Source organism: Choloepus didactylus, chromosome 18 (genome assembly GCF_015220235.1).
Source record: "Choloepus didactylus isolate mChoDid1 chromosome 18, mChoDid1.pri, whole genome shotgun sequence".
Taxonomy (NCBI): Eukaryota; Metazoa; Chordata; class Mammalia; order Pilosa; family Megalonychidae; genus Choloepus; species Choloepus didactylus.
Window position 1 is genome coordinate 54356652 of NC_051324.1, and position 25111 is coordinate 54381762.

At 46.6% G+C, this 25111-nt stretch overlaps 1 protein-coding gene across 1 annotated transcript in view; it reads right to left on the bottom strand.

Moving 5' to 3' along the window:
• MAP3K14 (mitogen-activated protein kinase kinase kinase 14) overlaps positions 1-16040 on the bottom strand; it is a 44063-nt gene extending 28023 nt beyond the window's left edge. Inside the window, exon 1 of the mRNA XM_037808510.1 lies at positions 15942-16040. The gene's annotated coding sequence lies outside the window, so the exon portion shown is untranslated. The remainder of the gene's footprint in view (positions 1-15941) is intronic.
• Between the last annotated feature and the right edge of the window lie 9071 nt (positions 16041-25111).

A 25111-nucleotide genomic window follows, 5' to 3' on the forward strand; every position in this document is an offset into this window, starting at 1 on the left:
CCACAGTGAATATTTCTCCATCCTGAGAAAGTCCACTGAGGGGCCAGGGCAGACCAGGGCAAATCCCTCTCATGATTATTTTATCTGGAAGTAGAAACGTGTCCTCCTCTGAATGCCCAGAAGGAACAAATAACAGAAGTGGAATGACTCAACTTCCTTAATAGGATATTGGTTGAAAACCAATCTCATCCTGAAGCTTCCTCTTTTAAGCCTGCAGCTTACCCGGCCACAAGGCCGCACTGGGGAAGGCCAGTCTCTGCCTGTTGGGGACGAGGGGCTGTGGGCGGGAAGGGAAACCAGGGGCAAGTGCTAGGCAGGGTGAGCTGGCCTGAAAAACAGGCATCTGGCCAGGCTGGCCCCAAGGGAACAAACACGCTCAGCCCCAGCTCCCTTCAGCCTCACCCTGTACCCTGTCCCCAGCCTCTGTTACAGCCACACTGTTCCCTTCACTTGCTTAAGCAGGGCCCCAGTGGGCAGCCCTGATCCCTTCCTGCTCACCCTGCTCCTCCTGTAGCTGATGTCTTTTTGCCCTCTTCCTTTACAAATGCCTGCCCAGATGGCACTTATCCTTTAAGACCTGTCACCTCGCTGAATCCTTTTATGACAGGCTCCTTCACCCATTCAATAAGTGTTCAACAAGTGTCTTCTAAGTGCCAGAGATTGTAACAACCACTACCCTTCATTCAGTGCCTCTGGGTGCCAGGCCGTGTGCTAGGTGCTCCATGGTTGACAAACCTCACAGCAACTCTGCAATTTTTACAATACTATTTCCATTTTATAGATAAGAAACCAAGGCTTAGAGAGGTCACTTATCTGCTGAAACAAATGAGGTTCAATTTATACAACTGAGGCATCTGACATGGGGTTAGGGCTAAAGCCAGGCCACTCCTGGCACTTTCCCCTGGGACCCAAGGATCTTCGGCTCCTTTCTAGAATAAGAGCTTATTGGTAGAAGCACTTGGAACATTCAGGAACTGAGCAGTACTATCACCCAGGTGGGTATTACTACCCCTATCTTACCCCCCAGGATCTGCCCACTGTCAGGAACAATTTCTTAGTCCAGGAAGGCAGAAAACAAAAGAATTTAAAATGAGGGGTGTCATCAGTAAAGGCTGAATCAGCAATAAATATGCCACGCTTCTAGTTGAGTTATATCAGTACATGCTGCTGGGATGTTACAAATTTTTAATTTAATTAGTTTTAACAGGTCATTTTATTTTCTTAAAACAAGCAAACAAACCTACATGCAATAAACACACACATATAAAGATTTCCAGGCAAGACGGCGTTACCTTCACCGAAACAAACACTGAAGGATGTACTTTGACAAGAAGTAAAGTATACCAGAGACAAGAAGTAGTAGAAACAATGGTAGGCACAGGAATTGATGTGATATGTTGGTCAATTTAATTAACAATTGAATGTAAAAGAATTAAGTTTAAACCATTTTAAAACATTAAACTTTAGACAACAATAACAAGGAAGAAGGGTGGGATGGGTTGTTCAATGGGTAAAGAGTGACAAGATCCTTGCCTTTTGGGGGAATTTACATGTGAAAATGTTTAAATTTCATTAGAAAAAAATTACAGTTAAGTATATATTAAAATTTAAGGGAACTACTATAAGAAGAGAAATACAATTTGGTTTCCAAACTAGGAGAGACAAGAAGGACTAGAAGCCTTTATCATTCTAACAAGGCAAGGATGGAGGAAAAGAGAAGCAAAGAAAAAGGGCAATAAATATAAAATGAAAACACAAGCTAAGATGGCAGAAATAGATCAAAATATTAATATATCATTAATCACAATACACTGAAATGGACTAAGTTCACCTATTTAAAGACAGTTGGGTTGATTTAAAAAGATCTAGCTAGTTGCTGACTAAAGGAGACAAAACAAAATTACACAGAAAAGTTGAAAATAAAGGGATGGAAAAGCAAATACTAATCAGAGAAGAAAGTAATATTAATAACAGACAAAATAGTTAAGACAAAAAGATGTAACAATCACTCATATGCACCCAATAACAGAGCCTCAATAGCCAGTGACTGGTGCAAGTTGAGGCCATGTGGTGACTAAGGTCTTGGCTTCAGACTGCAGAGAACTGCAGGGTCTTGTAACACTGCATTCCATGAGCACGTGCTGGCGCTGCTGGGTGCTGGGCCCCGTGCTGAGTGTGGGGAGTGCACTGAGGAAGAAGCAGTTCCTTGAGAAGCTTAGAGTCTACCAGGGAAAAGAGACAAGTCGTCAGAAAGCACAATCCAATACAACAAAGCAATGGCAGAGGCAGGCAGCGGATGCAATGGGAGTGCACAAAGGGTGGGCCAGGAAAGGCTCCCAAAGCAGGTGAGGCCTGGGCTGAGTCTCAAACAGTGAGTAAGAATTGCCCAAGAGAAAGGAGCGGGTATTCCACATAGAGGGTGACAAAAGTTAAGGCCTGGAGGTGAGTCAATGGAGGCATCATGAACAGCTTGAATTTGCTGGTGGGTAAAGCTCATCACAGGAGAAGAGGGAGGTGAGGACAGATGCCGACAGGTGCCAAACTCTGGAAATGTGCTTGGTCCTAACACGCCCCCAGGGTTTAAATTTCACCCTCAGAAGAGTGGGCGGGTTATGACTCAGTCTCCCTCCCAGACTCTTAGGGGCAGAGTTTCAGATGGCAGGACCTACAGGGTAGGGCACACAGGGCACGCTGGGCAGCAAATGAAAACCCTGTCATGGGTACAGAATTTCCCCCTACCTCCTGGGTTGACAATATGCCAAGTCACAGGCCTCTGGGAGGTCTGCATAATTCTCTCCCTCAGACCTAGCGACAGAGCGGGCAGAGGGACACTGAGACCCAGAAACAGCTAAGTGAGGAAGGGGGAAGGGGCACGGCTGAGGCCCTCGGACACTCGGACACTCGGAGTGAAACTCAGCTGGAGGAATCACAAATCTTGCCTCACTCTCTGGCTTCAAGTCTGCTTCCCAGGAGGGCAATTTCTATGTAAGCATTCCCCATTAAGGAGGATATGAAATATGAATGCACATTAATCATTAAAATCTTACAGGTCAATTATAAAAAAGAAACCTGATGTGCCCACAAAAACTCAGTCTCACTGCCAATTCCATAGGTCAAACTGCAGAGTAAATAAAATTTATGGGATACAATTTTTGACTCTTCTCCAATTCTCACCACATGCCTGTTGGCAGTGGCTAGCCCAGGCCTGCTGAAACACTGCTGTCTCCAAGGCCCCTTCAAATGGTTAAGGTGATTCCTTCACATCCACTCTGTTACCATAAGTCTTACCCACCCCCAGCTTCTCCCTGACCCCTCCCGGCCCCACTGCTGCTGAGTGAATCTTAAAACGTTCTACCCTTAGGACAACCTCGAGCTCAGAGATATCGCCGCTGCGGGCCCAGGCCCAACTCTGTGGTCCATAATCTGTCTAACCACTGTTTCCCCAAACACAACCTCTGCACAAACCCCTAGCTACTCAACTCTACAGATTCCCTGTTTGCACCGTGTCCTTAAATGGAGCCCTGGACATCCTGCGTGTCCGTCACAGGCGCAGCTCGGGTCCCACTTCCAGGAAGCCTCTCCCATCCACGCTGCCACCCCGAAGACCACTTTTTCCAACCTACCTACAGCCCTTGGTCTCCTCACTCTCTTCACCATTAGCCTGGCACTTTATCATACACTCACCCCCTTTCATCATCAAATGAAATAATGTAGGTAAAAAACCTCTGGAAACAATAAAGCATCATACCAAGAGAAGACAGCCATTTTAGGGTGCGCCATTCATAGAATCGCAATCTAATATGGAACAAATAGAAATACAGTAAAAATATATCATCAAAGAAGTTCAGCATATTTTTATAATAGTAAAAATCTAGAACAAAAAACATTTAATTATAGGAGAAGGATAATTGTTAAATAAATCACGGTACATCCATTAAAAACGTATATCAATAATTGTTAACAATATCGAGAAAAGCTTATGGAATACAATGTTAACAGAAAAAGAGTACAGAATAGTATCTGAAGTACAATGCCACATAACATGTGGTATATTCTATCCACATTTTTACAAACACAGACACCTAACACAGACATGCAGCAATGATTCTCTCTTAACGCTGGGCTTATGGATATTTTAGTAGTCATTATAATTTTCCAATTTCTTTGCATTTTTTTCAGTGAGAATGTATTACTTTTTGCAGTTTTAATTTTTTAGTAGATAATTTTTCCAAATGGTAAACAAGAATACAGAGAGGATATACAGTGACAAGTATAACTCCTTCCTCCCTTCTCCTGCTCCTCTGAGACGACCTCCATTACCAGAGACGTTCTCTGTAGTGTATCATTTTTATAATGAAAAAACAAGCTATAACTAAAAAAGGGTCTGGTGGTAGGGGATGAGAAGTTAGACATTCAGTCCACATTTGTGAGTGAAACTTAATCAATACTTGATAGACTGTTGCCTCCACACCACACCACCTCCTGAACCCACTCACCAGAGTCTCTCTGGCTGCTTGGAGAGTTCTGGCAGCAGGGCCAGCAAACAGAAGGCTGGCCAATAGCACCACTGGGCTGGGGACCATGAGCTCATCCCATTTCACTTTCCCTTGGGGACCAAGAGTTTTATCAGTCGTGACTCAAGAAGTAGGAAGGTGCTCAGAGAAGGCTCTGTTAGCCGTCCTCAACTTCTGTGCCACTGCTTCCCACTTTTATTTATAATCATCCGACGGCAAACATATTCAGTGGTTACAGGCCCGCACTAGAGCTGGAAGCAAGAAAGGCCTGTGGGCATGAGTGGCCCCACGAAGAATGGGAAACACGGCAGCGCTGGACACCTGAGAGAAAACCACAGGCCCCTCCTTCGCTGCTTATGTGAAGGGGTGGGATCTGGAGGCTGGTGCCAACCCAGGACACCCGAGGGAGGCATTCTTCTGGCTAGCCTCTCCTACCTTCTTAATATAATCTTGGATCCTGCTATTTTTTTATCATTCTTTTTTTCAAATCCAAAAGTAACACTTCTCCGTTGTAAAAATTTAAAGAACACAGAAGAGTATAGAGCAAAAATACAAAATCCCTGCACCACTGCCCCCTCCCTGCAACATAAGAAACACTTTGGTGTAAATCCTTCTAGCTCCATTACTACACACATACAAACATAGCACTTGGGACTATTTCAAAAATAAACCATGGGGTTATACCTACATAATATTCCACAAGTTGTTTCTTGCACTTAGCAATAGGTTATGGACACTGTTCCACTTCAGTGTATGTAGAGTGTACATCTCTCACACTCTTTTTAATGGCTCTGTAAGATTACATGGTATCATCAGGACCTATTCCTCCATGGATGGACTCAATTGTTTCCAACTTTCACTCTTACAAGTAATACTTCAAAACAAAACCCTTATTCACACCCTTGTGCACTTGTACAAGTAATTCTAGGGGGTAAATTCCCGGAATTGGAATTTCTAGGTGAGCTTTTGCTTGGTGGGCTCTCCTCTACTTTTTACGTATTGAGAGAGTAGGCAGCACTCATCAGTCACAGACAAGTGGCTCCCAAATATTGTAGTTACTTGTTCGAAATACTATCCTTGCCCTCAAGGTACTTATGATCTCACTGGGGACAATGGATGGATGGATAATAAGTGATAAAGGAAACACAAAATGATCCTAGAATCAGAAGGGCCCTTAGAGGTTATTTATTCCAACATATCACTTGGTAAACCTGAGGGACAGCCATCCAGCTACATAACAGGATGGCCCCAGAATCCAAATATCTGAGTTTCAATCTTAGTTTCTCCACACTCTGGTGTGAGACCACGGGGAGGTCACTTGATCTGAGACTCATCTGTAAAACAGGAATTCTCAAACTTATATGGCAGGATTTTATGGGACGACTAAATATAAGAAACAGTGTTTAAACACCAATTTGGTGCTTGGTAACCATTAGCAGAGATACAGAAGCTGAATACAGAAGCTGAGCAGTCCTCTCCCCAACTGGAAGTCCACCACCTCCCACAGCCTTCGGCCAGCAGTGCTAGTGTCACACAGAGACACTGTCAAAGGAGAAGGAGAAGAGTCCTGAGGGAGGATGCTCTTTGAAGGGCATTCCACACACCCATCCATGTCCTGTCTCCACAGGCACGCCTCAGCTAGAGCTAAAATTAATCATCCTGTGGACATCTCAGGGTGTTTGCAACAATCTGCTGCTATGTGTACACACACAATTGTGTGCTGGCTGTCAATAATGATACTAATTGATAATGATGGCAGCTATCATTTATTGCTTACTATGTTATTAAGCAGTACATGCAGGATTTCTTTAACCCTCAAGACCATTCTGCAAGCAAGGAATTATATTATTCCCTGAAACCAGGCTCAGTAGGCCCAGTAACTTGCCCAAGGCCACAATGGTGGTAAGTAGCAGCAACAGGATTTGCATGGGGGACCCTTTTATGTCAAATCCTGTGCTCTTCACCACTATACTGTATCCACTTTCAAATGATCTAAGCTTTAAAAACTGGGACCCCTAAATGCAGACACTGCCATAAGCCAAAGGTCTGTCAGTGAGAAATCCAGGGACTGACCCAGGAGGAAGCACCTCAGTTAGGAAGCAGGAATGCAGTCAGCATATGTTCTGGAATAAACAACTTTAAAATGGCAATAAGGGGCAGAGATTCCAAGTTAGGCCTGTGGCAGGCCTGTGTCCCTTAGCCTACTCATGGCCAGCACAGCGGGGCCCATCCCAGGGACCAATTCTGTGACAAAGTTCAAATGGGCCATTCAGTTTAGAAAGCCTGGTTCCTGGCTTCTTGAGCCTATTTTACTGTTCTTTTATTTAAAAGAGCCCTGAGCATCAGCTGCTACCTTCATAAATATGATCTGTACTTTGCCCCTAGGACCCTAATATACATGGCATTTTAAAAACTTTGAAGGAAAAGTGTTACAATGGCATTTTCAATTCAACTTTCAAGGTCTTTGCACGAGTTGAGCAGGAGGCAGCACCGACATGGAACTGGTAGGGAGGAGGACATGGGGGAGAGAGTAGTACCAAGAATAAATATATCAACTACATGTGTACCTCATTTTAGACAATAAGCAGCAAGGGATTTTTTTTTTTTTAATGTATGTTACATAAAAAAACCTCTGAAATCTGTAGGTTGGAGTAGTATTTTATGTAACTGAATATTCTGCTTAAGTGGGGGCTGCAGTGTAGTTCAACAATTACCAGTTTTCAGCAATTACAGTGTCATAAACCGCCCTCAACACTAAAATCGTGCCCTACACACCAGCTTTCTTTGATGAGTCAAAAGGCACTTCTGGATCTTGCCAAGCCTCGAGGTCATCATCACAAGCAACATTTTGGTTGTAAAAAAAAAAAAACAACAACTCTCCTTATTTAACCTTTCACATTGGATTCTGAGCAAAGAGCAGCTCCCCAGGCTATGCTCACTGAAATACAACCGCCCCCTTCTTTCTCAGTTTGTAAATCTGGTTTCCACCAGTGGGACAGGCTTCAAGCAGGGTCCACTTGTGTTAAGAGATGAAGAAAGATGGGCTCAGCCTCCCTTTAAGGGAGGCGACTTCAAGTTAACTGCAGTCACCGGTGACTGGGTCTGAAATTGAGGAACTAGTTTGAGGAACCTCAGAATAAACAAGAAACCCAAACATCTTTGCTTTCCACAGAAGATGTCCAGAGCATGGGGGTTAAATGGAAGGAAGCACATGGCCCAGCTCAGCTCTTCGGTGGCAGGACCTGGGCCATGGCCTCGTTTCAGCTGCAGCCCTCCACGCTCTTTGACAAGCTAGCCTGGGTGCCCAGCAGAGGACAGGGGCATCTGGGAGCCCTCAGTATGTTCCTTTACGACAGGGAGGGCAGGGAGGAAAGGGTTTGGGACGTGTGGTTTAGCAGCGAGTATTCTCACACCAATTCCTTGGTAAAGGATGGGTAAATCGTGAAACTGCCTGTGGTTCTCTCATCCTCTCTCAGGTCAGCAGGGCCAAGAGAGGAGGAGTTTAGGTTCTAGGCTTGTACTTTCACTCAACGACAAATATTCATGTAGTGGCTACTGTGTTTCAGACACTCTGCTGGCCAGCGGCATACAACGGTGACTAAGACCAACAAGTTCCTTGCCCTCACGGAGCCATCACTCTGTCATAACCCTTGAAAGGCCTTCTTGGAATGCTGAACCTAGTAACCCAAGAAGCACTGCTGTGGGTCAGGCCTCGGACCATTCCCCCAGGATTCTGTCTCAGACGCACCAAGTACCTGGGGCCTGCCTGTGTGGTCACTGCCCTCTGTAATCAAGCCTGGAAGGGTAGGATAAGTTGGTCATGTCTTTAATAGCTGGCTACTCACTGCCTGATTTGGCTCTGAACTATGACTGAGCTCATTTCCACCGACAGTGCTTACACCTCTGAAAAATACGCTCCTGAGTGCTTACACCTCTGAAAAATACGCTCCTTCTCCCCAGAGTGCTCAAGTTTCCAGATGGCTATCAAGCTCATATTCCTAGCTGACAAGTGGTACAAGGCCCCAAGATGAGGAATGTCTAGTGTTCTGGCCCAGAAGCCTGCAGAATGGGGAGGTGGGGCTCCCCTCCTCTGAGGGCCCCAGCAGTTCTGTGTGTGACAGTAAGTATCAGGTCAAGCTGGAGGAGCTTGTCTCCAGTTCTTAGAGTAGTGGTTCATGATTCAGCGCCAGGGCTGAACTGTAACCTGTCTGCTTCCGTGTTCATCCCTTTCCCCTACCAACGTGAGCTTCTTGAGGACAGCATTCAGTCTTACTCGTTTTTACACTCTAGCACGTAGCAGAGCCTGGTACACCTGACCCACTTGGCAAACATTCCGAGTGAAAGAACGACTGACACACTCCTAGGAATAAATGAGTGTCCTAGGCTCTGAGAGCCAGGCTGGCCTGGAAAACAAATGCAAGCTGGGGGGGATGGAGCCAGCTCCCTGAAGAGGTCACAACATGGCGGCTGGTTATCTGATCACACCACAGCAAGAAGGTGTCATGCAAGTCAGCTATTGAGCCACCCCTATGGTTCTCTTTCTTAAATGTTGACCCAAAGACCCAGTTGTTTCCAGCTGCTTGAGAAGACGATGCTTCTGAATTGGACAATAACTATCTGGGCTCAGATTTGCCTATATGTGCCAGATGGGAGGTGGTACACGATTCTCTACCCTTTACGTTTATCTCTGTAAAGCTAATTCCTGCCTCTTGGAGTATAGAATCTGCCAGTTAAGACTGTTGGGCATGGGCTCAAGGAACCTGATATATCCAATTAATTCCCTGTGCCAAAGGGTTCCATTTCTAATCTTAATTGGCAATAGCATCCTCATTTAAGGCTGGCCTTTCCTCTCAATCCTCCAAGCCATCCCTAGTTTCAACAAGATGATTAACTCTGGCCCAATAAAAGGAAACATCGATGCCAGCAGGAAGGTGGATGGTGGACCTTAGATACAATAGCTCTTGGCACTTTCAGGGAGCCACCATCCAGGTATGACATTATACTTTGCTTCCAAGGAACAGCCTCTTCACTGAGAGGATGTTTCCAGCTGGGATGATGCCTGACTATTCTGGTCTTTCTGGCCACCTGCACACCATTGGCAACATGCCCCTTCTTCAGAGAAGAATAATATAGAAGAGGTTTTTGGTGCCTAGTGGGTTTGCACCTTCACAATCAATCACTTACATTTACTGAACACCTCTTTCAGGTAAGATACTGCTTGGCAAGGTAGGAAAGTGCCCTAAAGGTGCAGGTAACCTTTGAGACTTCCGGGTAACCTTGCCCAGAATTGTATTTTCTTATCAACCTTGACCTCCTTTTGATTACAAGAACCTCATGGTATAAGAGGGCATCAAATAAATAGCTTTCTGTTTACTTTTTCTTAGACCCAGAGCAGCAGCTCTGAACTCATGCCTGGCAGAGCTCAGAAGAAGGCTGAGAGTGATGGGGTTGGCATGGTGGGTAGAGGGAAGAGCTAGCTAAAAAATAAAATTCCTACTCCAGTAGTTCCTTTGTTCAGTGGTAGCAGAGCACAGTGAAAAGAGCCTGGATTTTAGTTCAGGTTCTGCCATTAACTAGCTGCGTGGCTTTGGGCAACTCATTCAGCTTTCCTCGGCCTCTGTTTTCTCTTGTTAAAATAAGGGGGCGCATAAAAAATGATCATTTTCAGTCTGTGTTTCTAATAGCTCTATCTTGCCACAGCAGTTAAGACCTAAGGTCAGTTAGCCATGTGGGCCAAAGTGATTGATGGCTAGTCTACAGTGAGGGGCTGTGGACACTGGGGGTGGGGAGGAGTCTATGACTGATACAGGGAACAAGATCACTTGCGAGGTAATGATAGGTCTTCCCCTGAAGCTTCAATTAAGTTGAATCCACCTTGCAGGTGACCCTGGACATTGCCTATAGATGTCCCTGACTGTCAGCAGTCAAGGCCAACACAAACTGCACTGGTCTACAGCAGAGAGTGTCTGAACAAAATCCCTGTCTTGATGGACACCTGAGCATGGCTTTAGTGGTAAGAGGGTCAGCAGAAGGCTGCAGCAACCAGAGATCAGGAGGATGGGACCATCCAAGAGCTCCCCCTGCTACTTCTTTCTGAGTCCAAATACTGGTCCTAGAAGTGTAAATAACTGAGCTGAGGTGGTAGTAAGCTCTGAATTCCAAAGCCTCCTGAAATCCAGGGTTGAATCTTAGCTCTTTCAATTGCCAGAGCTCTTCAGGGCCTCCAATTCAGTTGGGGAAAAGGAAGGCAGGTAGAAAAGGATTCCCCAAAAGGTCTTTCACACCAAAGTCCAGGTTATAGCTCTCTGTTCTCTGCCAAGGGATTTCCCAGTTCCCTGGGGCCAATGCTCCCCTCTGGCTTCTTTGCTGACTGTCTTTGGAAGCAGGCCATTTTCCACTCTCAAGGTGGCAGTGACACTGCCAGTCTGGGCTCTGGGCCCTGTCCACACTACCCGCTGCCAGGTGATCCAGCTCTCCATCAGCTGCAAGCTCTGGGAAGCTCCCATTTGCTTCCTTATCTCTGACTCCAAAGCCCGTGAACTGGAAGGAGTGTAATCCTTGGCAGAGGCTTTTCTAAGAAGCTCTGCTCAGAGCTTCGTCTGCAACTATGCTGGGGAATAAATCTGCCTGTCACCTACACCCCTGCATGGTGACTCACCTTCCAGAGAAAGTGCTCTGCTCACCTAAGCAAAGCTGCCTGGAAAATGACTACAGTGCCTCTCGAATGCAGTCTGTGGGATCCAGGCACATCCTGCCTCTCACCTCCAGTCTGAATTCAAGTGCGGAGCTGCCATCCAGGCCTGCCGGTTTCATTTTCATCTGAACGGAGCTCCACATGAGGCTTGACATCCGGTGATCTATTTTTTCTAAAAACTAGGTTCACTTCAGAAATGACTCTTTGGCCATCAAGAGAGCTTCCCCAAGAGAAAACAAGATGTTATTTAAAGGGAGCGGCAGCCTGATGGGAGCCTATTTTTTTGTTTTGTATTAAGAAGGGGAAAAAAGATTTCAAAACCTAATACGAAACTGGCTTTATTTCTTGTGCCATTTAAAGGGAAGTTGTCATGTCCCTGACTACAGATCCAGGGCCCTCAAACATGGTATGTGTTGATAAAGACATATCAACAAGAGAGAAAGGATGGTGAGTAGGGGTGCCACGTGGTGGGAGGAACTTTACCCCACAGGACCAAGCTTCTGCCCTGACTTCCCAAACAAAGAAGACCAAGTTCTTACGTTCTACACAGTATTTTCCATTTTTTTTTTTTTTTACCTCCAGAGTTAATGCTGGAACTTACTTCACCTGATGTGGAACACAGGCAGCCCTGAACCAGGCCCAGTGCTGCCTCTGGCTCATGCAGCCCTGGGACGCCCTCAGGTACCCACGGTTTAGGATCTCCCACTCTCACTTGGCAGACCCTGGGCCTTTTTAAGTTCATCTGGAGGGTGGCAAGGGTGGTATTAGACTTATTAATTAGAATGTACTTAGGGAAAGAGGGGGCACTCAACAGCCAAGACGAGAAATGTCCTCCTGGAGAAAAGTTGGACTGAGCAAACAACTCTTTGCCCCATCAGGCAGACTGACCCTTCCGGACATCACCCCACAGAAAACAGCGGTCTAGAGAATGTGGCCATCAGCAACTACCACTATTGTCATTACTACCACCACCAACAGCAGCAGCCATCGTGCTGAGGCTTATGATGTGCCAGGGCTTTACAGGCACATCAAACAACCCCATGAAGTATTTCTGACCCCATTTACAGATGAGGCACCCGATGCTTAGAGAAGTGAAGTGATTTGCCTGAGGTCACACAGCCAGACAGTTTGGCAGACCTGGACCTGATCCAGTTCTGTCTGATCTGACAGCCCTGAACCAGCACATCTGACACGAGGACAAAGCCTTGCTCAACTGCTCTGGGCAAATCACTTGGCCTCTCTGCCTTAGTTGCTGCATCTGTAAAATGGGGCTAAACAGATCTGTCCAGCCTGCTTATGTTCAAAGCATCATGGGAGCTGCTACTCATCTTTCATCTCTTTATTAACAAAAGCAGCTACTCTGGTTTCATTAAGTTCAAAAGTGACATGGTTTGGAAAACAAAACAAAAAACAAAACGAAGCCTATCCTTTCATGAGTAAGTTTGAAGAAAAAGCAGAGAACTAGATGTCAAGAAAAGTGGGCTTAAATACTGGGCAGGCCACTGAGTTTCTGAGTAATCTCTCCCCTTGACTTTTCCTTATTAGGCTCCACATTTCCAATCTTTGCCCCTGCCTTTCTTCATGGGAGTGTTGTGAGAAAATATAAAGAATAGCTACAAAGTGCTGTTACTCTTGATGTCCCAGAATTTCCAGGGCTTTACATCAGGATAAAGAATTAAAGGATGTATCAAAATAGCAAGAAGGAAGAGGGTCCTTTAAACCAGAGTACAAAGAAGGCAGCATAGGCCACTAAAGAAAAACTTCTTTTCTCAGTATTGCCACTCAGGTAAGAAGACCAGCCCAGAACTAAAGACCCATATCCAACAGACCAATGTTCTCCTCAGCTCAACTGAAATGTTCTGCTACACAACTTGCCTGATGCCTGGCCTTCCTTTTCTAATCGACGGCTTTCAGCATTTCAGTCAGCAGCCTTCACACGTGCATTATTTTAAATGCTCACTGTGTCCCTTGAAGATGCTCAACCTCCACTCCTTTCTATATAAGAGATCCCAGTGTCCAGAGGCGGGAGCAGCTGGCTTCTCCTTACAGTTCCCCAAATCTACTGACATGGATTTTTCTCCCCTCCCCACCAATTTCACTCTGGTGCCATCAAAAGTGCCCATAATGCTCAGATGTTTCCAGTTTAACTGAAATACTAAAATGGGGCAAACAGGAAGCATCACAAAAAACTGTGGTAGTGACTTATTAATCATGAAAGCAGAATTTTAGTTGCATTTTTAACCTTTTGCCAGGAAAAAAAAAAAACAGCTTTGAGATGATGGGAGCCATTGGTTAAAAAATGCTGCCTGGTTGTGTATCAAGCTGACTTACACTTTTTATTTAGGACTAAATTTGGTTTTAAGATTTCTGAACTTTCCCCCCAGAATGAACATCTATAAGCCAACAAACATGAATCCATCAGCTCTTCATCAAGGCAAGCAGCATGGTTAAGAAAGCCCATGTGCTGTCCATTGAAACAGGAAAAAAATAGGAAATTAAAAGTGATTTCACAGGCCAAAGTGATAGAACACTCATAAGAAGGTGCCAACAATGAAGAAAACAAGCCTGGACAAAGCTTCACCAGCTTCACCTCTTTCACATATTTTCAGAGCTCTCACCAGACTCTGGCCAGGGATGAACTGTTCTCTCTCTCTCTCTCTCTCTCTCTCTCTCTCACACACACACACACACACACAAATCACAACAGCTGCCTAGGGTTGGACAACCAACCAGGGCAAGCCCACTTCTCAACATTAAATGATACACAAACGCTACAAGCTGATTACAAAGGAGTCAGTGTTCAACAGGAAAATCAAAATGAGGAACCAAATCTCCATCTGTTCAGGCAAATGTCCCAACCAGACAGTTTTGTTTAATAGATGAAGGCCCATTTGGCAGGGTCTCTATGGTGCTGCTCCCCCAAACTCTAGCAGACAATACCTGGGGTGAAAAACCCCTTCAGAACTGCTCCCTGTAATCTGAAAACAGTCATAAAATGACTTAAAGCTTTGCAGTTTATTGCTGTGTGATTTCACAAAGGTGCTGGAACATATACCTGGGTACTTATTTCTAAAAATAAAGTTATTTTTATTTTGAGATCTTCTGTGACATTCACCACACCCTTCAAAAAACAAAACAAACAAACAAAAAATGAGGATGTCCTAAAGGTGTCTGAAAAACTTAGTCTGGCACACTGAACCAAGGAATTGACTTTAACATTACCTAAAAAATACCAGGAGTAAATCCAAACACATTCTAATCAAGGCAAACACCTCTTAAGTGTCCTCTCATGATAAGACAATAAAAACCACACCAAAACCTTTTTCCTCTTTCTTGCATCTGACCCCTATGATGTGGTCCTGGTCCCGGGTAAGGAGCTGGAGAAGACTCAGGAGACCCAGGCTCAAGTTCCCACCCTCAGTCTTAGCTACCAAGCCTCTCAGGCATCAGGCAAAACAGATAATGCCTCTCCCCGCAACCCCAACCTCAGGTGCCTCACCTATAAAACAGGACCATTCTCTCTATTTTACCACACAGATGTCTGAAGGAAAAAAGGAGTTAACAGGTATGAGGATACTTAGTAAAGTAAAAAACACACCACAAATGTTAAGATACTATCTCACTGTAATCTTCAGAAAGACCATGTTTCTAGTCAAGGGGTTTTCAACATTTTTCCTGGAATAAACTTCAGACTGCTAGTTTGTGTCATGGCCCCACTCTCATATTTAATTTCACTTGCTTTTAGATGAAGCCACTGGTGTTCTTTGTCTCCAGCTACCAAAAAGAATTGTGTCATTTTCACCACGGATTCCTGTACCTTTTCTCCATTGATCCTCTCCTTCCCATACATTCAACAGCCCTCAAATCACCCCTTTAGAGCCAAAAGCAACATTTTAACCTCAACTAGGAAGGAGACACTTTTCTGAAGTTTCCAAGCACCAAGGAGGCTCCTGGGGTGGAAATCTCTGTACTGTACCAGCCGCCTCTTTCTGCCTGGTGCCCAGCAGCTGCAAGTTGCCAGGACCACAATGGGCTTCCAAGAAGGGGATATTATATCTGGGCCGACAGATAAGAATGTCCTGAGTGGAGGGGTCAGAAGACTTACAGAGCAGAGCTGGGGCCAGCGCGAGGAGGGAGGATGCTGCCGTGGCCAGCACTGCCCCGCTGGGTGCTGAGGGCAGGCTCTGCTCCTTCTCCCCACCTCGGGGTGTGACCCAAGAACTTGCCAGCCAAGGCCGGGAGGGTTCCCCTGGCTAGGGCAGGTGGGAGGGATGCGCCGACCAGGCGCACTTCTGCAGAAGACACCTTCTGGCCCGTGCCAAGCCGAGCCCCAATCCTGGGGGGCACCCAGGGAGCCGCGCAGGAGGGGCGCGGACTGGCGGTGGGGACATTGGAGCCCGGTGGCAGGGAGTGCTGGGGAAGGGGAAGCAGGGCACCTCTGCGCGCGCTTCGGGCGAGCGTGTGGCCCGCGAAAGTGCGGCCTGGAGGCCCGGGGCGAGCAAGGCGTGCGACCGTGGCCCCGGCAGCGCGAGTGAGGGCGCGCGGCGTCTGGCGGCCTGTCGTGAGTGCCGAGGGTCCGCGCTCGGGTGGGCCTGGCAGGGGCCGGGGCCGGGCCGCCGACCCCCACCACTCCTGGGCTGCCGGCCAGGCCGCGACCCAGTCAGGGACGGAGGGGCCACTCGTGCCCGCCGCTCTCTCAACGCTCTTCCCCAGGTTCCCGCTTCGTCACCTACCGGCCGAGCGCCGATTTCCCCAGCCAGCGAGTGTCGCACTCCCCTCTCCTGCGATCTCCAGCCGCGGGTCGCCTCCGGTGGCCCTCCCGGCGCACGGTCGCCCCGCCCCGGCCTCGGGCCCCGCCCCCTTACCACCTTTTCTGTCGCCCCCGCGACCACGCCTCCCCCGGCGGCTCCAACTTTGCCTTGCTTTGCGCCTGCTTTCTCCGGCAGCAACGTGATCCTTGACCCCGCCCACCGCCCCAAGCTAGCCAATGAGACGGCCGCAGGGCTCGCCTCGGTTCGACCCCGTTCGTCCCGCCCCTCTAGCAATGATTGGTTATCCAGGTCCAGTTTCCAGAAAAGGGCAATCTTTCCGGAAGGTATAGAGGAGCGAATTTAGGGCGGACAGATTGACACAAGGCGGAGGCGGCCGAGGTGGTTGGTGTAATCACACATGCGCGTTCGGCTTCTGGCAGTCTTTACCGGTTGCTTTCTTGAGGTTACGGGAAGGAAGGGCGAGTGTGCGCGTGCGCGGGCACTCCCAGTCTCTGACTTGCGTTACCTTGGAGATAGTGAGGCGGTCCCTCTCTTCGGTCTAGTTCTGCTTCCTCTTTGCTGCTGGGCGGTGGCGGCTGAAGAGGGGGTGGTGATGGGGTTAGGAACACTTACGCCGCCCTTACTGCGTGCCTGGCGCTGTAACGTCCCTAAAGAAGAGTAAGACAGGTTACAATTCTTGCCCGCGAGATGCATACGGAGCCAAGGGCCTACACAGACAGTCCTGTGTGTAGGCACCGAGGCCTAATGAGCGTGTACAGATGGCGTGGTGCAACCTCTTCCCACAGCCGGAGAAGCACTGTGGTGCGAGACTGCGCCAAGCCATCTCCTCGCTGGATTTACTGGTTATGGAGCCAGAGAGAGAATTCATTTTGAAAAGTTTGCAAAATAAAAGATGTGCCCCGATTCTAGGCACCCTCTCCCCATCAGGCGTTCAGGACAGGTATGGTAACTGCTTCCAGTGATGTGATGGGCAGGCCCCATCAAAGGCTGTCTTGAGAAGTAAGGAGCATCCAGTTTCTGGAAGTGTGGCCAGCCACCTTCTGCTCAGGATCACTTTTAAGACAGTCCTTGGTAGTTCAAAGCCTCTCTGAAGATCTGCACCCAACAAACATTTCTGCTGTTGGGCGATAAGGAAGACCTTTGTCGAAAGGCAAATCGGGTTGAGTTTGCAAACTACAGCATTTTATTTGGGACACCAAAGTTTTGCTGCAGCAAAGGAAGCCAGATAACTTGCAAGAACCGAAATAGCTTCCGAGTTCTAGGGGTGGCAAACGATTTTTATACATATAATAAGGAAGTTAGCTTGATTCCTATTGATTGGACCAGGGTTTGTCTTTCTTATAGGGGCAGGTTTAGGGCTGGTGGGCTTCCTTTTGTATTGGTCAAATGAAGGGAACCAGGGGCTTGATTGGCCATCTGGCCTTGGTGGGGATTTCAAATTTCAAAAGCTCTCAAGAAGAAAGTCTAGAGAGTTCAAAGAGGAAGTAGTACACGGTTTTTTGTTTTTTGTTTTTGGCTCTGAGGGGTCCCCAGGGCTTTCTCTATATAATTTTATCAACACCCCCCACCTTTGGTCATTCCCCCTCTTCCAAGGGCTTGACCAAAGATGATGGTATTCTCTTAATCACCACTAAAAGTCTCTTGTGTTTCATTGCCAATGTCACAGTTTAGCTGAAGTTCGAGATCATCGTCTCCCATTCAGAATGGTTTTGTATCCTCAGTTGTATCAGTTGTCAAGTTAGTGGCTGCTTAGTAGCACTTAAGACAAGAGAGATCAGACAACAAATGAGGGATATTATGAATACGATTAAGAGGATAATAAGCTCCCCTATTAGGATATGTCTTAGCCAAGGTCCCCATGACCTTAGAAGCCAACCAAAAAGAGACTCAGACCAATCAGATTCAGGAGGTGTGTAAGCTGATTTGGCTACTTCTCTTGCGTGGACTTCTGCTTGCCATTACCTCGTGGTAAACTTCCTCTTGACTGTCATACACATACACACAGCACTGGGTTCCCACTAGTGCATACATACCTCCTTGTAGAGTCAGTTTGCAAAGTTCCAATACTTTGCCAGCTAGTGAGCTGACGGACTGCCCTATGTGGGCGATAGGTTTTTCTAACTCTAAAGCTACCTTTTCTAATACCGTCTGTAATCTTACAGTGTATTTTCCATCATAGGAAATAGCTGCCCTAATGACAAGGGGGACAGTACCAAGAACAAAACATCCATGAGGTTAGCCTGTGCTAACAGGTTTTTACACGATCCATTTATAGCTGTTTCTAGCCTGGCAATAGTCTCTTCATGAGTTTCTATAGTTTGGAAGAGGTCATAAGAGCCCTCATGTTTCTAATTTTCCCTTTTGGAAGCATATCATAAATAGCCAATTGGGGAACAGCATAAGCTATATAACAGGAACTAACCCAATTTATGGGTAGTAGTTTATATGTTTTGTGTCCATGTACAAAACAATGTCTTTGAAGTGTTTTATAAGGGTATCTAATGCCTTTAAGATAAGGGACCTTGGTGGGTAGAGCTAAATGGGTGTAAACTCCAAAAGGAGAATTGTAACCATCATCATTTTCATTGTTATCCAATATTGTAGTCACATTTAATCAGCAATTTCCTTTGCCTGACCTTTCACCCCACTAGAAATTTGTGCCTTGAGTGGAATAAGTTCTTATGTTATTAAAACCTTGGGGTGCTTAGAGAAAAACAGTGTCTCTAAAGGGGGTCTGGCCCCTGCACTGTATTCCTGGATAATGAAAGTAAAAGTGGTCTTGCTACATAGAAATGGAATATTTACTATGTCCTACAAGATGATCATTTCTATTTGTCTGGTTTCTAGTAAAAATATATTCTTTAGGTTAGAGAGGCCACATTGTAATCCCAGTCTTGGGAGCTCTTAAGGCACAGCCCAGAGTCAGTCATTCCAAAAAAGTGATCTGTCTGATGGGGTATGTGATGTTTCCTGGCAGGGCCAAGTCTACAAGCTTAAGCAGGATAGTTATTAGAGGAATACCTGTTTTGGGACTAAGTGGAGGATGTGCACAGACCAGCAGTTACTCTGGTTTCTTTTGCTATATGGTGTGCTAAAAGGACAAAGGAATTGTGGTCAAGGTAGGAGTACATAGGGGAGAAATAGGGTAAAGGGGTGAAAAAGAAAATCATGGTGAAGGTGGGGTATTATTGGAGACGGGGATTTGGAATTATAAGGGGTATCGGATGAATAAGAGAACATTTAGGCAGATGGTTAAAAGGAATAGACAGAGAATAAGATAAAATTCAGGCATGTTCTAGGGTGTCATCTACTTGTTCCAAAGTTTTGGGCAGAAGCTGTCTACATCAGATGCCATCTGCTTCTGGAATCTTCTTGTCAATTTTAGCTTGAGGTCGAAATGGGACCAAGGGCTTGGGGCACATTTTAGTTGTGACACATGGACCCAGGGGTCAATTCCCTGTAGTCTTAACCACTGTAGTTGTGGTCAGTAAGACTTGGAAGTATTAGAGGTTTGGTTTCCTTAATTTCTGGGATTTGAAGATTATTAATTTATTTATAAGTGCTTATTTATCTTGAAGCAATTTGATTAGAGCTCTTTAAGGATTTTTATATGTTAATTTCGTATTACCATCTGGAGGTAGGAAAATATATATTAAACATACTGACAGATGCTTATAGCTTCAATTAAAAAATTTTCAACCCTGAGTCTGACGTAAAAACACAGAAATACAGAAATACAAAACTAACAAGTTTATATAAAAGAGCTGGCTCTCTCCCCTTGCTCTACTCTCACATTTTTATCAGAATTTTTGTTCTTGGCAGATGGGACAAGTTGAAGTTATTTGCTTAATGTGAGGGCTAAAGCTTTCCCTTCATAATTTGTGGAGGAGATTTTAAGATTTTCTTTCCCTGACATGTAGTCTTACAGAAGCTTTGCCCAGTTTCTCAGGCCTATTTGACTCTCAGATATTGTGGAAAGAAATCTTGTGGCTCCCTTTCCGGGTCAGTCCAACCAGCTTTTGCCTTTCAAGATTTAGCATCTGAGGTGCAAGCTGATAAAACTGATAAAGGGAGCCTTGGATCATATGCACCCAAAACAGTTTGAAATTCTTTTTTGAATATTTGCTGGTCATAGCTGGGGAAATCTTTATTTATGGCTCTTAATCCAGCTCTCCTGCCACCTTTGGCCTTGGGGCACACCACTTCTCAGGAAAACGTGGGCACAGACCCAGATTCTGCAGACACTCCCTGGCTGGGTGGTGCCTTCTCCCTCTTCATGGTTCCTTCTCTAGGTGGCTCAAGGCACATGCAATCCCTCTGGCTTCTCTTGATACTTCTCTTGAACTGGGTCTCCTGTTTCCCCCCACACTCCTTATCAAGATTTGCTGTCTTTAAATCTATTCACGAACACTAATATGTATTAATGGGAGCGAGTGAACTGTGTTGACCGAAAGCTGTGACTCCAGACTAGGAATTTCACATCAGGTTGCAGGAAGGAACAAAACGCCATCCACTGTGATGAAAGTTTGGAGATAAGCAGGGACTGGAGGTTTCAGCTACTTTTCTTTGACCTTTCCAACACAACACCCACCCCAGGGAGCATCTTGGACCCCCTGAGTCTTGAAATGTTTGATGCATCCTCTGAAAGGAGAGCTTCAGGACAAAATGAAACAGAATCATTTCCTCCAGTCTGGACAGTTAAGTCAGGACAACCTGGGAAGATGTCTATTCCTGAGTCACTTGTGTAGCCTCAGCTCCACTTTAAATAAAATAAATGGAAATTTGCGGGGTGACTCACACCTGGAGCAGTGAGCCAGGTTCTCGGTGCTCAAGGGTTTCCACATCCCACCCAGTGGTTCAAGTCTGGAAATTGAAGGGTAAGTCTGTGCTCTCCCAATAAAAAAAAAAAAATCTCAGAATAACAGCTTTTGTTTTGAGAGCTCACTACCTGCCAGACACTGCTAAGTGCTCCCTGAATCTTCACTCTATTCCCAGGTTTCTTGACCTGGCACTGTTGATGTTTTGGTCCAATAATTCTTTGTTGTAGGGGACTGTCCTTGCCTTGTAGGGTGTTTAACAGCATTCCTGGTCACTACGCACTACATACCAGTAGCTCACCACCCTGCCCTGCCCTCAAATGTGACCCCAAAAAAATGTCTCCAGACATTACCAAATGTCTGATGGGGGCAAAATTTCCCCAGTTGAGAACCCCTGAAGTTTAACCCCATGGAGTAGGAGTATGGACTATTATTATCATCCCCATTTCACAGATGAACAAACTGAATCTTGGAGAGACGAAACTTGCCCAAAGTCACTTTGCTGTAATAGCAGACCTGGGATGCAAACTAGGTGTGACCCCAAAGCTCCTCTGCAAAGAGACTCTGGGCTTCAAGGAGCCAATTGCCCATCAGTTCCATAAAAGAGTGCTGAAGAGTGAATGAATTTTGTGCATCAATGAGAGAGTGCTATCCTTGGATGGTTTTTCCCTTTCTATTTGCCTTGAAAGAGAGGAAATCATACTCTGGTTTTTATAGCCTTAGTTAGCACGTTTATAGTGTCCAGGCAGTGAGAAAGTACCTGGTGAATCATCTGTCTGTGGATTTCAGGACCCAGATTCCTGTGAGATCTTGTAGATATACTTGAGAACTCAAATATGAGGCTGGAGTAAGAGATGGCTGGGTGTGGAGAGGCTGTTCCTGGAGGAGAGACAATTTTGCTTGCCTTGCCCAGCCCGAGACTACCACTGTGGTTCCATTGCTGCCCTCTTGGCTTAGGTCTGTCCCATTGCTTCCCCTGCCCAGAGGCCTTTGGAGGGGAAAGAGAGGCAGGAGAGGAGGTGGGGTGTGGGCAGTGGTGTGATGGAGCTCCCTTCCCAACTCTGCTATCAGCGACCTCATGCTTATAGTTTGAAATTGGGCATTGCTGGAAGTATTTACACCACAGAAACTGGCAAACGCTGCCAACCAGGGCTCCAGCTCCCTAGCTGGTTGATAAGCATTTACCAGCCCATCACTACATGCAGGTGCTGCCTCTGCCACCCCGCCCATCCCATCTCATGAGGAAATGGAAGGGGGCATGAGAACCGTGGGACTGTTGGAGGTGGAAAAGTGTCAACCTTGGCCTGCCTGGGGTGGGGGGTGGTTTCGCGAAGGCACTGGGCAAAGATGAAGCGATCAAAAGTAGGTCTCACACTTACCTTCCTGAAACATCCTCTACCCCCCAAAATTTGTATCCTTCTTAGGGAGCTCTGGATTAAAGCCTAACTCAAATTCTTCTCACTTCCTGATTGGTTGTCCCCTCCTAGCTCACCTCCCTCGTCCAGCCTCCTCTCCACTCTATCCTCATCCTTTCTGGTACAATTACTCCTCCTAAGAGACCACTGAGGTTATATTGTTCCTCTCCCAAGGGTCCAGGATCTCCTGCCCTTCCACTCGTCCCTTCTTAAGCTTCTTCCTCTCAAACTACTAATGTGATTGTATCTCCTCAGCCCAAACCCTCCCGTGACCTGGCTTTCCCCTGCACTGTCAACTCAATCTGCTTTCTTCTTTCATCCCAAACTTGCTGATACTCCCAGCATCTGCATCTTCTCCCTCTTGCATATACCACTTGAAGTCTGGTGTCTGCCTGTACCCTTCTCTCCATGGACACCCACCAATCACCTCCTCCGTTCTCATCTGCAGTCAATCACCAATATGATGCACTGAGCACCTCCAGCCCAGCCCCAGCCCTTAGGGAGCTTCCAGTCTGGTCTGGGGTGGGGGTCAGCAGGGTTTTGGGGAGACCTTGAGCAAGTAGCTGAAGGTGAGGATTTAGGTCATTCTAAGCATGGAGGGTGATGGAAAGGCAGGTGTAGTGGGGTATATCAGGCAGGTCCAACAGAGAAACAGACCCTTGAGGTTTTCAAACTGGAATTTAATGCAGAGAATTGGTTACACAGGCCATAGAAAAACTGAGAAGCTCAACAGGGGATGGTGAGGTAACCTGAAATCCATACCCCCCTGGGCTGGACGGATTGGGCAGGGAGCAGTGTAATCAGAGACTTGGAACTGGGATCACAGCCACTTCCACAGATGCCACCTAAGATCCCACAAGGAGGGGGAGAAATACCCCAGTGTCTCCCTTCCTTCCACCTCTGTTCTCCTGCCAGAGCATCTCATTGCCCCGGGAACCTACAGGCCCCGGGAACCTACAGGCAGAGCAGAGCAGGGAAGGTGAGGGCTGGTTGGGAGGCAAACAGGCCCAGGACTAGCTCAAGTGTGGGACAGGAGAGGGTAAAAGTGGCTTGCTTGGGGGAGAGGGGATTCAGAGAAGGCTTCCCTGAGGAATTAAGCTGAGACCTGAAAGATGAAGGGGAAGTGAAGAGAACATATTCCCAGCAATCACTGGCATTTTGGACCAATCCGCTTCCTGAGGTTTCTAAGATGCTGTGCTTTCTGTCTCTGTTTCTTTCTTCTATTCTTAAAAAAAAACCAAGGCACTCTCTAAGGTTCAGTCTAAGCCCCTTAGCTTCTCTACTCTCTCCCTTGGAGTTCTCACCCGCTGCTGGATTCATGTAATCATCCAGCAAGCATTACTTGAGTACCTGTGGTGTGTCAGGCCTGGGCCAGGCCCTGGTGTCAGAGAGGGATGAATGAGCCCTGAGGCCTGCCCCCAAGGGGGAGATGAACATGTGAACTAAAGCTGCAATACAGTGTGGAGGGTAGAGGGAAGCCATGGGTGAGGTAAGAACACACAGAAGTTATCACAGAAGGCTTTCTGGAGGAGACCATGCTTGAGCTGTTTGCTGCCAGGTACACCAGCCTAAGCCAGGCAAATAAGGTAGAAAGGATGTTCCAGCAAAAGAATAACATGATAACCTGTGCAAAGGCATGGGGGCGAGGGACAGATCACCCAGTTTGGGGAACTGGGTGTTTCCACAGCCTGGATTCTGGAGGGCCTTGAAGGCCATACTTAGTAGGCTGGGCAGAGGACAAGACAAATAATATTGCTAGAATGGGGTTTTAGAAAGACAACTCTGTCTGCAGTGTGCAAGGATGGGGGTACAGACCTAAGACCAGGAGGCCAGATGGGGGGCTTTGCAGTGAACCAGGTGAGAGATGAAGGGAGTCTGGACTAGGGAAGAGGCAGAGGAGATGGGAGCCAGGACAGATTAGCAAAATACGGAGAGATTCAGTAGTGAGAAAAATGAGTCGGATGGTAGGACGTGGGGGAAGTGAATGGGGAGGAGCGAGGCTGGTTGATGATGCGAGATTGGGAGCTGTAGGAGGAAAGAAGATTCTGGGAAGAAGAGGAGTGTTGGCCTTGGACATAGCATATCTAAGATGTCACTGGCCACTTCAATTTTCCTCTTGCCACTGTGGCTCCCAAATTAATATCTCCAGCCCTGACTTCAATCCTGAGCTTTAAAGGGGAATTTCCGGGAGCCCATGGAACATTTCCACCCTCCAGCTGTCTGGCATCTCCAACTCTATGCCATTGTCCTCGAAACCTGCTCCTCTGCCATGTCTCCATGTAGACGACAGAGTCCCCATTGCCTCCTCTTCCTCCCTCACCCCATGTGCTGCTTTGGATGTATTATGTCCCCCAAATGCCGTGTTCTTTGATGTAATCTTGTGGGGGCAGACATATTAGTATTGATTAAGTTGGAACCTGTTGATTGAGTGTTTCCATGGAGATGTGACTCAATCAATTGTGGGCAAGATCTTTGATTGGATAATTTCCATGGAAGTGTTACCCCACCCATTCAGGGTGAGTCTTATTTGAATCACTGGAGGCATATAAAAGAGCTGACAAACAGATGGAACTCAGAGCAGCCAAGAGAGATATTTTGAAGACAGCCATTGAAAGTAGACTTTTGCTACTCCAGAGTTTGCCTGGGAGAAACTAAGAGGACACCCCCCAGACCAGGTGCCTAGAGAGAAATGTCCTGGGAGAAAGCCATTTTAAAACACAACCTGGGAGCAAAGGAATAAGACACCAGCCACATGCCTTCCCAGACAACAGAGGTGTTCCAGAACCATTGGCCATTCTTCCGTGAAGGTACCCCATTGTTGACACCTTAGGCTTGGACACTTTATGGCCTTAAGACTGTAATTTTGTAACCAAATAAACCCCCTTTATAAAAGCCAATC